We start from the raw sequence: 12,026 nt of genomic DNA, 5'->3' as shown, positions 1-12,026 counted from the left end.
CTGTGTTAAATAATTTCAAAAATGGAGGAAACGTTTTGAGGATCTAATCAGAAAGAAAGATCCTTTTTTCCCTTAGATTTGTGAGTATAAGAATTTCAAATATCAGAAAATTATATTTTATTGATGCCTCTTTAGAGCCTGTACATAGTTGTGCTTGGTCCAACTGTTTCAGGAAGGTATTTGAAACACTACAATATAACCGTAATTTATAACAACTTTGTTCAGGTAGCCAGTTGTAAAATGTACATCTTAGCTTATTCACTTTTCTAAGAGAGACATCTCTTTTCACCTATAAACAAAAAGTGAAAAGTTGTCGGTGTTTTTTTTTAACATACTGTTTTCCAGATGCAATGATGTAATGTGCAATGTGATAATTAATTGTGTCGTGTTAGCCCTGAAAGGAAGAAACTGAGACAAACTTCTTGTTTTTTTCACTTTTAGAAATAGATCCATAGTTTCTTTGAGATATCTTACTCTACAAAGGAATTCTAATTGGGCATTTACAGAGATTTTTCTGTACAGGGTTGCTGAGGGCAAGAGCTGTGTTGGGATTATGGATGATGCTGTTAGAGACTCTTGCTCTTTGCTTCCTTGGAGTCTCCTACCATGTTCACCGTCTCTCTTAGTTTCACAGTCCCTTTTAATAATCTGCTTCACTGAGATAGCAGTTTTACCAGGGCTTCCCACTTCCCAAGGCATCTTAAAGAAGATTTTCACTAACCTCATTAAATTATACCAGCAGGGAATTTTCTTGTGGTGCTTATTTTGTTTCTGTCCATTTGTCTTGTTTTCCTGACATTTATTACCCATTTATGTATTTTTTTAATGTTCTGATAAATTCACTTTAGAGGAGACCACGAACATTTTTTTTTTCAAATTTTATTTATTTTGGAGAGTGTGTACCCAAGCAGGGGAGGGGCAGGGAGAGGCAGAGGGAGAGAGAAAATCTCAAGCAGACTCTGCTGAGCATGGAGCCTCCTACCGGGGGCCCTGATCTCATGACCCTGAGATCATGACATAAGCTGAAATCAAGATTCGGAGGCTTAGCCAACCTGAACCCCCCAGGAACCCTGGAAAGTCTTTTAAATTTGACACATCCTCAGTCATTCTGATCCTTTCCTAATTCCTGTTCCCCTAAAAATAAAGAAATAAATAAACAGTAACAACTTACATTGAGAGACCTACTTTTTAATGTCTTTAAATCACTTATTCTTTTCCTTCCACTCATCCTTCGAGTGGGTAGCACATCTTGGACTTGTTATAGCTGCATCACAGACCTGCAGACCTGTTTTGATTGAAATCTGTCCCTTATATTTCCATGGAAAATATCCAGTTTTTTCACTTTGAACCTAAATGAATAAGAAGTAATGGCTAGAGGCTTTTGGAAGGGCAAGGATGGAGTAAGCTTTAACCTTCCCTCTATATTCTCCATGTTTTATCCTATCCTTACCCCTGGGGAAGGAACTTATGCTTTCACTAAAATTAGGGTTCTCAGTATACAAAACAAGTTCCTTAGACTAGGCCTTTGGCCCTACTTTGCAATTAGATTCTGCTTCTGAGCCCTTCTCATGCAGAAATGTTGAAACAAGCACTGATATTCAGCACTAATTATTACATTAGGATTCAAAATAGGGGGCAAAAATGAAGAATAGTTGATGTAAAGCTGTCCAACAAATGGGAAAAGCAAAACAAAAACAAAACTGTAGACATATCTTCACAGTGAAGGTTTGTTTACTGCTTAACAGTTCAAACTTTATAAGCACTTGAGTAGTTAAAAAATGGCTAGAGTACTACTTCATGGTTTTATATACTGAAAAAAAAAACATTTTAATCTATTAGTTATAGGCATGTTTCTATTAGGCTAGATGTTACTAACCTGTTTTCAATTAGAAAACTCCATTTCTTTAAAAAGCAGGTTTTTTTTTTTTTTTTTTTTTTTTTTTTTTTTTTTTTTTTAAGAAATAAGGCTCCTGGATGATAGAGGCTCCTGGGTGGCTCAGTCAGTTGAGTGTCCAACTCTTGATTTTGCCTCAGGTCATGATCTCAGGGTTATGAGATTGAGTCTTTCATTGTAGGGCTCTGTGCTCAGAATCCTTGTCTGCTGGAGGTTCTCTCCCTCTCCTTCAGTCCCTCCCCCCAAAAAATATATATTGTGATAATTATTAAGTCTTCTTAAATGTCTAGGTGGTATTTCATCTGTTTTTTTATTTTTAATTCCTGCTCCATCCAAAGTTCTGTTGTTATGTTTGACCCGTAAAAAGTTAAATGGGATTAACCCATTTTTGGTGGAATTTTAGAATGTCAGCTGAGATCTTCATTCTCATTGTATTCCTAGTATCAGAAAGTTGTCAAAAAGAAGATCTCTCCTGCTGGTCTCAGGATTCTGAGAAGCAAATTAATCTTTGAAACTCCTCATATTCAAAAAAAGAGCTGACTGTTCATCCTGGGAAGATCATATCTTCCAAAAATATGTGCTTTCCTTCTATAAGAAGGGATATTCTTCATCAAGTTACATCACTTGGTTTCTTTTTTCAAATTATTCAGGGACATTTGTCAAATCCTGTGGAAACAGATACAAAAATCTCAGGATGAAGTGCCATTTATTCAGGCTTTTAGACCATGAAAAGTTTCAGGATTAAAATAATATTAATATAGGCATGAAAGGAAGACTGAGTATATATTTTATGGAATTATTCCCCTCTTTTCTCTAAGAAAAGCAGTTCCTTACTGTTTAATATATAGATTTGCAGTGGAGGATGTTTTGTCTATCACTGTATATGTCTCTGCTAGCCAGCTGAATAAATTCCCTACAAGGCTAACTAGTTCAAAATTCAGCTGCCTTGGAGTATTGTTTTAGTGCTACACTCTTATTTAAACTCTGAATATCTGATGTGGCAATATGAGCTTTTAATTCTGAGGTCAGGGCAGCCCAGGTGGCTCAGCAGTTTAACACCGCCTTCAGGCCAGGGTGTGATCCTGGAGATTGGGATCAAGTCCCACATCAGGCTCCCTGCATGGAGCCTGCTTCTCCCTCTGCCTGTGTCTCTGCCTCTCTCTCTCTCTCTCTCTCTCTCTCTGTATCTCTCATGAATAAATAAATAAAATCTTAAAAGAAAAAGAAATGCTAATTCTGAGGTCAGTGTTAACTATGGTTGAAATATACTTTAAACCTAAAAAAAGTTTCCATATATACATTATTTAATGTGATTCTTTTGAAAATATATGCTATTTTGTGTTCCAAAATGTGAATACATGCAATTGTTTTATTGCATTACTCAGTGAACCATGTATATAATATCACTCATATACTCTCACAAAACTTTAAAGGCCTTTTTAGTATGGGTATTAATGCCTGTGGTTTTTTTTTTTTTTTCTTTGAAATTGAGCACTCAGGTGATATATTTTGGCCCTGAAAATTCACATTTTCATTTTATTGAAATGAGGGCTTAGTGATGAGATCATTCTCTTTTCTGCAACTGAAATTCTTACTGGACAAAGACATGAATGAGTGTTATGGATACTTCCTGAAGACTCTGGGCAAAAGCATCCACTTAGTAGTTTAGCAGAAATTGAAAGATGCTCTTATCTACCCATGAATTTATTCATGGATCCTAGGTACAGCATATCTTGCCCAAATCTAAATACTATGAAAGAAACCTAGTAATTAAGCTTGAATTTTAAAACAAGGGTCACATCTTATGTAATTGCTGGTTTTCTGGATAATCATAGAATGCACAATTAGAGCTAATATTGTTATACTATAAATGAGGTATGTTCAATTTTATAGTCAGCTTTCATCATTGTCTTTCTGATAGCACTTAAATTGAAATTAATTTCAATTTGAAATTTGTAAATTTTTTTCTTTTGCTATTTTCCTTTCTCTTAAATCTTGAAGCATAAATCTTTAATCTTCAATTACCCTGTGGAAGGTCATGCTCTGTATTTTTTCTAGAATTCTATAAGCCTTTCATTACTAAAACCCATTACTTAAATCCCCGAAGATGTTTCCATATCATTTACAAGAAAGCGATTTAAGCCATCCATTCTACCTTCTATTTGGGACAAAATAAGTAACGTATATCCAACATTTGAATAGTTTAGTTTATTCATATGATTGCTCTACATGTAAGTTCTGTTTTTAAAATGTATTTATATTGTAGGCTTTTCTGGGTTTCTTGGTGCAATTTATTTTAATATTTTTATTTATTAATTTGTTTGTTTGACAGAAAGTGCACAAGCAGGGGAAGCAGGAGAGGGAGAAGCAGGCTTCCTGCTGAGCAGGGAGCTAATAGCTGGGCTAGATCCCAGGACCCTGGGATCATGACCTGAGCGGAAGGCAATTGTTTAACCCACTAAGCCACCTAGACGTCCCTCTTGATGCAACTTCAACAGCATCATGATGTATTGATTCTTGATAAATACCTTTTCTTTAAGGCAATTGTACATCATATAGGTAGGTGATTGCCACTAAAAGTGAGACGGAACCCGAACTTTCTTTATATCCAGACACATGAGTCATTTAAGAAATCTGGACTCAGTAATGCCTAAGAGCTGAGCATTAATTAAATGTGTTTAGCCATAAACAAATCTCCTTTGATTCTCAGATGCTAGTGTTCTAGAGAGTAGTAAGAGGTTATCACTTCCCTGCAGGAACTTTCAGTGCAGCCAGTTGGATACTGATTAGAATTTGAATGGAGCTTTTCTTTGCAAAGCACATTAGCACACATGGATTCAGTTGATGGATATTTGTAGCTTGTGGGTATGGGTGTATGTTTGATTCCTAGTTAAATGTGATAGCCTAATACAGAGACATCTTTTTCTTCTATTACCATACCATGACCCTGTGCATGTGACACATTTTACAAATGTATGTTGTTGATCATGAGGAGACCAGAGAATGTGGCAAGCTCAGTGTAAAACCTGTCATGATTTTTGAAAAACCTATTCAACATTCAGTTCTTCTACTGTGGGCTTTTTTTGCATCTTCTTGTTGGAAGGATAAGCAAATACTCCGAACAGAGGTATTAAAACAGATTGTGGATGTTGATTAGTTCTGCAAAGGCCAAAAACGTAAATGCACATTTGTCAAGAATTAAGGTTTGGGGCTTTTCCCTCTCACAAATTCAGATCATCTTCTGTAATTTCTCAGTAGGTGATTCTAAGCATAGAGTTCAGACAGCATCCTTCTAGAATGGGTAATAATATTCTTGACAATTGAAATGTGGTTTCATGATTTCCTTCAAACATTTACCAGATAATTTCAAAACTTTTCCATTCTGGTTTTAGCCTTATCTGAGACTCTGTGCGAAATATATGGCAAGGGGTCAGAGGAGGAGTGAAGGACAGAATTGTTTAGCTTGTTGTTGGCAGAGAAGTTGTATTGCTGAATAAGATCACACGTTATGGCTGGAATGGTTTGGTAACAGTTTTTTCCACACTGGGAGGCCAAACAGTCTCTGCCAAACAGAAGAACATAATCTATACTGTCAGAATGGAAAAAAAAATGGAAAAAGTGGTAGCCATTATGAAGCTGGGGAGTTCTGGAGGTGACCTTAGAATTTGGCTCTTGCATGTTACCATGAGGAGGAACATACAGACACCCAACTACTGCAGAGTGGTTGGCTCCTGTATTGCCCAGAGAATATTTGACACTGAAACTAATGAAAAGGTGAAAGTGTTCGATTCCAAATTCTTTCTGAGAACTTCTGTCAGTGAAGATTCTGACATACATCGTTGCTACACTGCTCTTCTGATTTAGTAACAGAAATGGAGAGTAAATACTAATGTGCTCAAAAAAGTGTTTTTCCTTTCCATGTATTAGCTCATTTAATTCTTACATTGACCTTATGAAACTATTATGATTATTTATTTGTTTACTTGCTTGTTTATTTTTACCTCCCTTTCAGAGTTAAGAAAGGAGAAGCAAGTTAGTATCTTGTCTGGGGACACATAGCTAGTGAGTCTGGCTGTGGACGTCATACTTCAACTACTCTCTAGTGTCTTGGTATGAAGAATGATACAGTGGTGCTCAACAGAAAAATCTAGATCCCCTTCCTTTAGGCCTTGATTTTAGTGTCTTGTTTGTGTAAAATATTTGTTTTGGTCAGGGGACAGAGGTACATAAATTCCATAAGAAGTATTAATATAAAAAAAGAAGTATTAATATAGACACCCTAATTTTTACCATTTCTTTGTTTTTCCACATTATAACTTTATGAATCTTTGATTTTTGTCACAATTCTTAGGAGTACTCAATGTAGACTTAATGTGAAATGTGGTTAGAAACTTTGATTGCTGTTCTTGTTAACTTTATTAAAAGTGTGAACCATAAAATTGTTTAATAATAATATGAGTGCCTGCATAATACTATTCATTAGATTATTTTTTAAATGAGCATTTTTTTGCATTCACATTTTATGATTCATTATTAACAGAAGTGTTTCCTGTAATCCACATGTATGTAATAAAAGAGTGATCAGGGGTTATATGATTGTTTTACCCCCTACAACCACAAGGGCTCCTGGCACATAGTTGGTGCTCAATGAGTATTTCATGAATGAGTATTCATCATAAACAAATGAATGATGAAATTAACTGCTTCAAATAACATTTGAGCTTATTCAAATGCATAATTTTGTGTTTCCTCTACTATTAGAGAAATATTCAAGGTTGTTGATAAATAAAATCAAGAATAGAATGGGAAGCACCAGGATGTTGAGAAAATCGTGCCCGTTCTCAACCCTTTGCCCAAGCTGGTTCTTTTGAGGTCCTTGAAAGAGGGGTACTTCTTAGTTTTCTCTTCATTGCCAGTACTGACAAAGCGCAGGGCTCTGGAAGTCATTAGTGACAGAAAAGTCAATGAGCAGACTGAGTGACATAGCTTGTGTCCTTTCATGGACACCTCATGTGAATAAGATACAAGTATAGCAATCTCAGTGTTTAGGGAACATATTACTGAAGGCTTAAGGCAGGTGTAAGGACCACCTCCTTGGGGAATAGTGATCTAGCATCTCTGGATTGGGTGCAACTTTATGGACCATGAAGTCTTTATTTAGACCTCAAGTCCAAGGGCTCTATGTTCACTACCCTCTGGTACTTGGAGTTTTTATAGTAGCACTGCGAAGAGATCACTCAGCCTCTGCTTTGAGTTCCTCTGTCACTAAGATTTTGTGTGGGCTTTTGTTAACATGCTTGTTAACATGCTCAAGGGTACATTTTGTCTGCAGTTAGTTGAATCCACTGGCCCCTCATCCAGCCAGCCTTGGTTTCCTAAGACAGGGCATCCTTTCAAATATTTTAGGACCATTCTCTGATTTCCAGAGGCTACTCTAATGCTACCATACTACTTGGGGGTATTTACATCAGTCTCCAGGACTTGATTGACTCCTCCTTCTCCTTCTGATCACTGGCTAGAGCTGGTCCTGATTTGTGGCTGTTAATGACTCATTGGGCAGCAGTACTAAAACAGGATTGATTAATGAATAAGTGTTAATCTCAGGAAACTTCCCAGTGACTTGCTATATAGCATTCTGTTCTTAGAAAGGACAGGTACTCATTGAAAAGTTCTTGAACACTTACTTGATTGCTTGATCTATACCACATTTCCTATGTTTTCAGCCTCATGATGTCCTTCACATACATTTCCTTCATATGTTAACTTGTCCTCTCTTCCAGTCATGAGTCCATCTGCATTACTCCAGCCTCTTTCTTCCTATTCCATTAGCTGACTAATGGTTCCCCCCCCCATGCCCCACCATTCATAATCTCCTGTACCTGTTCAGTTCTGTGTGTTTGGAAAGTCTGTAGTAACTACACTATTTTTAAAAGTTCTCTAATTTTTTTAACAGAAGCTCCATAACCTCCTCCCACCTCCCCACATGATGACACAGGGAGACAGTGCTACAGGCAGACAGTGACAACAGGACACCAGGAAGTGCCTGAGAAGGTCAGCCCCACCTTGACATGATGTGTGCAGGGATTTGGACAACACATACCAGCATTTCTAAGAAACATGCAAGTCCAGTATATCATTCGTTATTTGAAATATAGACAAAAGTTGTGGTTAACAATCAGATATATGACTACTAAAGTAATTACATAATGACCCTGAATAACCATTAGCAATCACAGCACCATGTAAGTTGTCATATTTTTCAGTCTGTGTTTTATGTTTAAATTCCATAGAGGAAAAAACGTATAATAACACCATGAAATGAAGCATTGTTTGCTTTGTGGGCTCCAAAGGTTTTTTTTTATGGAACCCTTATAGTATTTTTGTAACTGTAGGATTTGACTTCCAAGATGCCAGGATTAATGAGTTTGTGTTAGCACACTTACACTTTCAACGAACAAAACTGGCTTACATTTCCAGAATTTCTCTTTATATATATTGACTATAGACAATAGTCAAGTTGGCCATTAAAAAACAAAAATTACTAAATATATGATTATTTAGAATCAAATATTGAATATTCTCATTTTTTCCCTTAAAAGTTGATTTGTGTTGTGTAGAACTCATTCATAATTCAGGGATAGTTGGCTATACCATATGTGACTGTAAGAAGGATCATTACCTTTAACAGCTGGGAATTCTTAATGAAGTGAAAATGTGTACAGTCAAGGTCAACAAAGTTTTTTGTTACAAATTTTTATTATCCCAACATCAAAGGCTACTGATAAAGGTTTCCTTGGTACCAGTACTTTTCTATATGTGAAAGAATATGGGTTTATTACGTATTAAGCTCTGAGGCTTCTGGAATAATAATTTAATTTCAACATTTGTATCTGTATAGGATTCTACTTATCATTGGTGTTAAATATGAATGCTAAATTTTTCCACACTAAATAAAATCTGTAAGATGCCATGGTCAGTTAACTATTGAATTGGAAGAGCAAATTTATCATATCTAAAAGCAAAAATAAAAGATGTCTGGGTAATGTCAGATATTGGGGATATTAGACATGTTTCCAATGACTGTTTTTCTTTAATCAGTTACATTCTTTTGTCATGCATTTGGGAATAGTGTATTTGAAATGAATTCCTCAGAGTAGTGTTGATTTTGTATTTGAGAGCCTGTTAAGTAAGCATTCTGTATTAGTGAATTCAATAATGTAAATGGTAATTTTTTTTTCAATTTTGGAATTGTAACAGCCATACTAGTTTTTAATAGTTAGGACCTGTGCCATGAATTGTCTTCATTTTAATGTGCCCTACTCACAAAACAAGAGGGAATGTTATTTGGAATTTAGCTATACTCATCTTCTCAATCAAATTCCACTTTAGAGGTAAGTTAAATAGAAGTTATTGAGTACTATGTAAATATACTGAATCAAAAGTATGTTATTGACTAAATCAGGAAAAGAGCTTTAAAAAAACTGTCTATACCTATATTGGTAGGTATGACCTGTAGAGAAATATTTAGAATAGTTTTTTATTTCACTTCCCCTTTCTATAAATAATATGATTTCACTGTAAAGCTACATGCCATATCCAAGATCAGATTACATGGTGGAGATAATGTAAGACTAGAAACAAAGATTTCTTATATTTAAATTCTGGCTCTAATATTAACTGATGATTAATATTTTGCAAGTCATTTATTCAATATGAGTTCCTAAGACCTTCAGCTGACCTAGTGGACCAAAGAATTCAGGACCTAATTTCCATGTATTCTGCTTGACATGACTTTTACAGAAAAAACAGAGCACTGTAGGCCCAGCATTTTGCATTGGAATAAAGTCTTGACAGTCTACAACCAGACAATTTATTTCTTCTCCAGTGAAGTATTTTGTACCCTTTAGATTTCTGTTGCACTCATCAGACAGTGATAGAACCTCTCAAATTCATTTATAGTTTTTCTAGTAAAAAGATTCAGGTCTAATATTTAACTGTTTTAGCTGAGTTTAGTTCACTATAAATAGGATTAACTGTTGAAATGATTATAAAGGTGACTAGTAAAAATAGTGCTATGGAATTTGCAGTGTCTTCATCATGTTTATAAGGGCTATAAATTTTTAAATACTTCTTCAGAAGTATTTGCCACCTTGCACAAAAGAGAAAACTCCAACATTTCATGATGCTATTGAGTTTAACCACAGCTAGTTCCTGAGGCCAAAAATCAATCAATCAATCAATCAATCAATCTTAGGTCGATTGAATAAGAGTTGTCACTCAAAATGGTTGTTATTATACTAGCACACTGATGAAAATTACATATCCGAATTAAAGAGATGTGGGAAAATTTGAGAGGTTGATAAATCTCAGCAATAGGAAAATTTCTCCTTCTGTGTCATTTAGATATAATAAAGCAGTCCTTTGATATCTTTATCATTTTTGTCAAACTGAAAAGAAACAGTTTGAACTAATATAGTAGATTACTTAATCATGCATTCGCTCAGCAATTAGTGAAAATGTCCTTTGAACTGGACACCGTGCTAGAAATAAAGAGATGTGAAGATTCCTAAGACAAAGTTCTGCCCTTGATATGTTCAGAGTGCAGTAGAAAAGTAAAAAAACAAACAAAAAAAAAAAAAAAACAAGGTAAGGTAAGGTAAGTGAGTTGGAAGGAAATCAGAGCGAGAATATAGTCATAAATTGAGTTCAGGAAATAAGGATGACTAGTGGCAGTAGAGAGAAACTAAAATGAATGTGGCTCACAAACTGAAGTAAGTATTGTTTCATAGCCATTGAGATTTCTAAACCTAGACTGCACAAGCCATGGCCAAGTCTCCTCTTTCAGTTAGTGCAATGAAAAGGAGATGAGAAATCTCAAGCAGAACATTTGTGGTGTTGTGCAGTGCCATAACAAAAACAGTGGATGGAATTTATCTCCAATCTATTCATTACAGAGGATGACCTTGAATATGGTAACCAGTGGAGAACTGGGAGAGCATGGTGGCAGAAGGCCCATGGTTGCAGGGGGACTCAGGAAGACCAGCTTCATGGCTATGTTGCAATTCTCCACTGGTGGTGCAGTGATTGAGAACCTGCAGGAAAGTGTGCTTGTGAGATGGGCTTACTTGATTTTGTTGTTTAATCACAACACTGTAGAAATTATTCTAGGGAAGTATTGTTTACACTCCGCTTTAATCAGCAAGCAAGTGCTTCTATGGCCTAGGTCCCTGAATTTGTGATAAACACAAAGCCATAGGTAAAAAAAAAAGGCAGTGCGCTGGTCTTTGGTTATTAGCATGGTAACTGTCAAGGTCCTGTGCATGGAATGGGTAAAATTACATCTCCCCTCTGACTTGGAATGGGTAAAATTACATCTCCCTTCTGACTGGCCACCCTATGTAGTGCTTTTTGCTGAATCCTTCTGGCTTTCTTAACTCTAGATGTTTCTGTACTCAAATATTCGGTCTGAGAGCTCTCTTCCTGCATCTCTCCTTCTCCCCACCCTGCTGCTGACCTCAGCTAGTCCTTCAGAGCTCATCACCAGGTAGATGTGAGTGCCTCCCAGAATCACAGCTCTAAACTCACCTGTCTCCAGAGCCCATGCTTCATCTCCGATGGATGTGTCGTGGGAATCACAAAAGGAACATGTCAAAAGGAGAACTCAGAGTCCGAACCCAGACCCTCAACTCTCTTTCTCCCTTCTGTTTGCTCAATGTCAGTTAATGGTCCCATACCATTGCCTGGCTCCAAATTCTTGGGATCATTCTTGTGTGCTCCCTTGTACTTACCTTGCATGTCCAGTCTTCTAGAAAGGCTTGTCAAACCTGCCTCCAGAATATATCCTGAATCCTCCTTTTTAACTATCCTTTCCCTAGATGATCCTTACATGAATTCCTACCCAGACCCTGCTTGCTCCCTTGCCATCCTATAACTACTGTTTTTCTCAAAGCACCCAAAGTAGGGGTCGAAATAGAAAAGAATGAGTGTTGTCTCATGTTGAAAACTGTGTTTCCCCATTGTCACATGGATGTCTTCAGTTTCCTTGCCATGGCTGTGTACCTTGTGGTCAGCTCCCTGTGGCCTCTTCTGACCCCAGAACTCATCCATCAGTCAGATGTCCCTGCCTGCCGTT

The 12,026-nt window shown here is 36.5% G+C and overlaps 1 protein-coding gene across 12 annotated transcripts in view; it reads left to right on the top strand.

Annotated features, from left to right (window-relative positions):
* Positions 1–12,026, top strand: part of PRR16 (proline rich 16) — a 308,319-nt gene that overhangs the window by 125,795 nt on the left and 170,498 nt on the right. For 2 of the 12 annotated variants that reach the window (XM_025432206.3, XM_035696802.2), the window contains exons 1-2: positions 5,708–5,773; positions 7,848–7,945. The exons of 6 other annotated variants lie outside the window; for them this stretch is intronic. The gene's annotated coding sequence lies outside the window, so the exon portion shown is untranslated. Of the gene's footprint in view, positions 1–5,707; positions 5,774–5,905; positions 6,005–7,847; positions 7,946–12,026 lie in introns of those variants that run through there. 4 more of the 12 variants (XM_025432208.3, XM_035696805.2, XM_025432207.3 and 1 more) reach the window with 2 other exon arrangements.

The sequence above is a fragment of the Canis lupus genome, chromosome 11 (assembly GCF_003254725.2).
Source record: "Canis lupus dingo isolate Sandy chromosome 11, ASM325472v2, whole genome shotgun sequence".
NCBI classification, from domain to species: Eukaryota; Metazoa; Chordata; class Mammalia; order Carnivora; family Canidae; genus Canis; species Canis lupus.
Note: the sequence above shows the minus strand (reverse complement) of the source record. Positions and strands in the feature narration are given on the sequence as shown.